This window comes from Peromyscus californicus, unplaced genomic scaffold, assembly GCF_007827085.1.
Source record: "Peromyscus californicus insignis strain IS unplaced genomic scaffold, ASM782708v3 Scaffold_3__1_contigs__length_106647218, whole genome shotgun sequence".
NCBI lineage: Eukaryota > Metazoa > Chordata > Mammalia > Rodentia > Cricetidae > Peromyscus > Peromyscus californicus.
The window spans coordinates 57,754,379-57,760,378 of record NW_026294551.1 but is presented as its reverse complement, the minus strand read 5'-3'; positions in this window follow the sequence as shown (position 1 = coordinate 57,760,378).

Below are 6,000 nucleotides of genomic sequence, written 5' to 3'. Positions count from 1 at the left end.
CTCTACCATTACAATTTGTGTGTTTTTCTTTTTATTTACTACTATCGGGGGGGGGGGGAGGGCGGGTGTGCGTGTGGAGACCAGAGGACACTCTGAGGGAGTTGGTTCTCTCTTTCCATCATGTAGTTGCTGGGGATCAAGCTCAGGTTGCCAGGTTTGTGCATCAGGCATATTTACCTACTGAGTCATCTCATTGGCTCTGATTTGAGTACTTTTCTATAAGCCTATTACATTTTAAAAATTTGAATGCATGTATAAATTAATAAATAGAGGCTTGAGCATTTGGAAACTGTAGCCCAGTCTTCTAAGTTATCCTATAGATTAAATAAACACTATAACTAGTGAATATTCATAAAGTGATTTATTTGTGAACACTGTGTAAATCTCAGTCTTAAAAAAAGATGTATTATTTATTTATGTGTACGTGTAGGTGTATGTGTATGTGTATGTGAGGCCAGAAGGGGGGCATTAAATGTCCTTGAATTTTGCTACAGGTGGTTGGAAGCCACTTGAAGTGGGTGCTAGGACCTGAACTGGGATCTTCTGGACAAGCTATTTGAGCTATCTCTCCAGCGCTCCAAATCTCAGTGTTTAAATATCATAACTGATCTCAGGAGGAATTTTGTAGATCTAAATATTTTCAGTATCATCAGAATTTTTTAAAAGAAGGAAGGAATGAGGCTTTGATTTAAATTCAAAATGGGCAAAACTGCCAAATACATGACAAGAAATGTGAAAGAATAAATTTAGGTAACAGGCATATGGATAAGAAGTAAAAAGAGTGCGTCCTAACACATGTAAACAGTGTTGTTGCTACTGAGGGAGCAAGTACACTGTGAGTCCAAGAGGTAACATAGACACCAAATGCCAGGAATGGGATAGATTTGTTGGCGCCAATTTCAACCCACAATCTCCAGTGTGGGTTTTATGACCGGACTCTATGTCTTGAGGGTCGTTCTATGGGATGGCAGAAACATAAGAGCAAGCATTAGAGATGTCCTTTTCCTAGGGTGGGACACAGTTTTCTCAGAGGTGAGGGCCAGCCAGATATGACACCATGAATGGAGTGTGACAAAGAGTGTCATACTTCTTTGCCACCGTCTGCTCAGAAGCATGTCCATCTATTTAACTTCTGGGTATTGGTCTGTGTTTCCACATAACTGATTTAACCTTTCTGCAGCCAAACAATACAACACAGATCCTGGCAGAATCTAAATGTCTGAGTTTAGAGACATACACAAAAGCTCATATGTAGTGAACTTGCTTGACACTAGGCATGTTACACAACACATATTAAACAAAGACTAGCTGCTATAGGAGTTGCCTTATGGTAGGGTATCTATAACAGTGTGTTCTGTTTCAGAGAATATTTTTGCTGTGGTTGGGATTTCTCACCTTATTGATGCCCTTGATTATGTAGAGGTATGTCACTCAAAATATCACCCAGGTCCATGTAGGCTGAGTCTCCAAGTACCTCCTGTTATAGAACATGTTGAAGAAGGGTGGGTTGATCTATGGGTGCATTGCTGAGATGTTGAGCACAGAATAAATCAAGATGATAAAGTTCTGGCATAATATTCATAGATAAACTTTTTGTGGGGCTGGGGGCTTGGATTTAAAGGATACCTGGTGCTGCATGCCTGTAATCCCAACACTCAGGAGGCTGAAGCAAGAGGATTCAGGGCAGCCTGAATAATATAGTGGTGCTCTCTGTCTCAAAAAGAAGGGAGGAGGAGGAGGAGGAAACCCGATGTCAAGTGGGCACGTGTGGGAGACCGTATTCAGGTTCCTCGTGGCTTTACTCAGCAGGTTCACATAGAGAGGATGACTAGGACCACTGGCCTGAGTGCAGGTGTCTGAGATGGTCTGCACTTGGCTGTGCTGGGGGGAGGTCTTTTGCTCCACCCCTTGGCGTCTCTATAAATACCCTGGGGCTGAGACAGTCGGGGCCCGTTGGAATAGGTTCCAGGCCCTCTTTATTTTCTATCTGTTTATCTCCACAATATAAATCCTTCTATCTAATATTTCCTGCTGCTCACACTCAAGAAAACTCTGGGGAGCTGTGGGGTTGGTGGGTAAACGCCCTACAGACATGGACCAAACTCCTCGTTGATATTACTTCCTCACACCAGAAAGACGTTCATTTCTGTGTGTTCACTGGATACTGAGGGTATAAGAATGCAGACGTGGGTTCTAGGTTCTTCAAGGTGGCTTGTATTTTGGGTGACCTGATTTTGCCTTGAACAGTCATGGATGTGCCTGTTATCCTGGCTTCGTGTTGGATTTAGTATTTAATCTCAAATCACAAGGTGTGCTCCAGGTGATGAATTACGTAATTTCCCCAACTGGACATTGTCCTTGGCAGACCCTGGGGAAAATGACTAGTGGGAACCTTTATGAGCTTGCTATTCTGTAGAAGCCTAGAATATTTGAGCCCTTCCCTGGGCTTGGCAGAGTATCTAGAAAACTTGGGTTTAGATTTGGCCTTAGAAGACCATGCTCTCCAAATCCAATATCCATCTTTGCTTCATATTACTTTTCAAGGGTCATCATTGCCTGAGCAGAAGGGAGCCCATAGCTTTTAAAGATCTCCTACGGTGGCCAGCAGTAGCCAGAAGGTTATTAGACTCCTCTGTTCCAAGCTGGGACATCATTACTTAACTTGGATACTGAGAGGGTCTTTACAGGGGAACTTAACTCAAAGTCTTCAGAGGCAGCTCTAAGTCAATATGGCTATGTCTTTATAAACAGGAGAATTTGAGTACAGGAACATACAGAAGGAAGGTAGTTCAAAGATACAGGGATATGATCACACAAACCCATGAAGACAGCCATTAAGAAAGGACCAGCGAAGTGGCTCAGAGGGAAAAGGTACTTCCTGCCAATGTGACAACCTGAGTTCAATACCCAGGAGGAAGGAGACAACCAATTCTTAAAGTTTTCCTTTGACTCCTACAAGTGTGCATAGGTGCGCACTTGTACATAAACACACACATACATACACACACACACACAAATAAATAAATAAATGCAATAAAAAATAAACCACCGTGAGAGGTTTGGAGTAGATCCCTCTCAACTCTTCAAGTAACCAACTTTACTGACATTTTGAGTTCAAACTTCCATAACCAAAAAAAAAAAAAAAAAACAACCTCTGCTGCTTTAGCTACCCAGCCTTTTTATGACCATTCTAACAAACGAATCAAGCTCCCAACTTTCTTTTCATCTGCTTCACATTTCAATCACAGCAGCCCATCCCCTAGCGACAATGCAATGAGCATGTCTTTCGTCCTTTGACTATGGTCCCTTCCTTTATTTTGAAGCCTTTGCAAAGGCTGGACCTTCTGCCCACAATATTCTCTACCCATTTGCTTCCTACCCCTTCTGTAATTCATACTTTGGTCAAACGCTCTTCTCTGGAGCCTTCCTGTGCACCTTCCATTTCCACCAAGACTTTATTAAATACCCTTCTGGTAGCCTATACTATGTGCTTCGCAGATTATATACCATCTTGTATCTATTTGTCTCTGTACTCTAGACAAAGGCAAAGTTTGTCTAGAGCAGGGTGTAGGGGTTTGAATGAGATAGTCTCCAAATAGTCTCTCTAGATCCCTACTTGGTGTCTGTTTGGGGAGGATTCGGGTATGTGGCATGGCTAGAGAAAGTAGGTATGTCCCTGGAGTGGGTGTTGAGATTTCAAAATCCACATGCTAAGACCAGTTTGTTCTCTGGGCATTCTACTCGTCGTAGAGCACTTGGGTCTCAGCAGCCGCTCTAGCTGCTGGCCCCTGTTACCTACTAACTACCTCTGCCCCATTGGACACTAGTGGACTATTCTTCTACAACTATAAGCCAAATGAACTCTTTCTTCTGTAAGTTGCCTTGGTCGTGCTATTTTATTATAGCCATAGAAAAGTAACTAAGACACAGGGGTTACGTAGTGAAGCTGTCTCGGGCTTTTCAGGTTGCATCATCCCTTGGAGTAATTGTGGTGGTATTGTGTTCCCCAAAATATTGTGTACCTTAATAAACTTATCTGGGGTCAGAGAACAGAAAAGCCACAAGATACTTAGGCTAGAAAATATTAGCACACGCCTTTAATCCTAGCATACCAGAGACAGAAATCCCTCTGGATATCTGTGAGTTCAAGGCCGCATTGGAAACAGCCAGGCATGGTGACTCATGCCTTTAATCCCAGAAAGCAGCTTTTAATCCCAGGGAGTGGTGGTAGAAAGCAGAAAGGTTTATAAGGCGTGAGGATCAGAAACTAGAGGCATTTGCCTGGTTAAGCATTTGGCTGGTTAAGCATTCAGGCTTTCTAGCAGCAGTTCAGCTGAGAGCCATTGGGATGAGGACACAGAAGCTTCCAGTCTGAGGAAACAAGACCAACTGAGGAATTGGCAAGGTGAGATAGCTGTGGCTTGTTCTGTCTCTCTGATCATCCAGTGTTCACCCCAATAACTGGCTTCAGGTTTGATTTTATTAATAAGAACTTTTAAGACTCATGCTACAAGTAATAGCATTCCAATTTTCCCTTATAAAATCCCACCATCCCCTCTGTTATCAATGAGATTGAAATGGTCCACTCTTTAGCTTGGGGATCTAGGCCATGAAAACGAACTTGTGCCTGATTCTCCAGGCTACAGAGACTCATGAGAAACTCAGACGGTGACAGTCAACAGTGAAACTTCTGCTGAAACCCTTAGGAATGAGTTCTCTTGTGCTGGAATTTTTACATTTTGTTGATATTAAGCATGATCTTGTAATTATGCATGAGTTGTGCAACAACCCCAGTGTTAGGGAAGAACAAGGTGAGAGAAGGCAGTGCGACCCTACAGAGAAAGAACAGTTCTCATCTGAACCAGGTTTGCAGATCTGTCTCTGAGCCAAAGGTCATCCATGGCATCAGAGGTCCTCCATGGGATCACATAGTCTCCAATGAGAAAACAACAGATGGGAACAACCTTAAGTGAGAAAAGCAGATACAAAAGTCTACATCTTAGGGGTGGTGTGTATATCCAACAGGCCGTCTTGGTCCCCAACTGACTCTATGCATTCTTTAGTTTGCACTGTTGCTGAACTGATGAAAATATCGGCTTGATTAGGATGCATTAATGTGTGCACACGCGTGCATTTCAGTAGCAACGTTAATGCAGTTTGTGGGTCTGTGCACATTCACTGTGTTTGTTAGCGTGACCAGTGGTGAGCACAGGCAGGGGCTTTGGAGGTGAATGAGTCAAAGTCTGGTTCTGGGCTCTGCTAATTTATAAGTTATAGCACCCTAGACAATTTACTTAGCCTCTCTGGTCTGGGCCTCAGTTTCTTCACCTGCAAGATGGGGATCACAGTGGTACCACTTCTCCAGCTGCTGAACAGAGAGGACAGACAGTACACACACAAAGAACAGCATACCCATATTATCTGGTCAAAGAAAAAAATGTTTACATCTCTTTAAAATAAACATTTTATTTAAAAATATATGTATTTTTTTTTAAAAAAGGACACATGCCAACTTTGGTATTTTAGCCATTGCTTCTTCGCTCTCCCAGTGAGCCACATTTCTCTCATACTATACAGAGCAAAGGAGACCAACGTGAAAACATCACCATACTGGGGCCAAGAAAACCATGCTTGCTTCCTTGTTCTTTCCCAAACACTGCTTTGTGTTCCACTGAAGGTTGATTTTTCATATCCTAGCTATCCTTTGCCCTTGGTCCTTTTGACAAGGTCATTGGAACTGAGCCCTGGGAACAAACAGCATGGGTCTTGCTCCTTTGGAAAACACTTAAAGAGCTTCCTGGATCATCTTGCTGTGCCCCTTTGCCCCTTAGGACATCAAAACCATCTAGAGGGAGCACAGCCTCCCAAAGTCCATCGTCATGGGAACCTGGACTTTGAATGAGCACCAGAGCCCTGCAGGGTTTCGCTTGTGGGAGTGTCATGGATTCCTAGGATCAGAAGGGACCTCATGCTTGCTGAATCCAGTGGGTGCTTGTACAA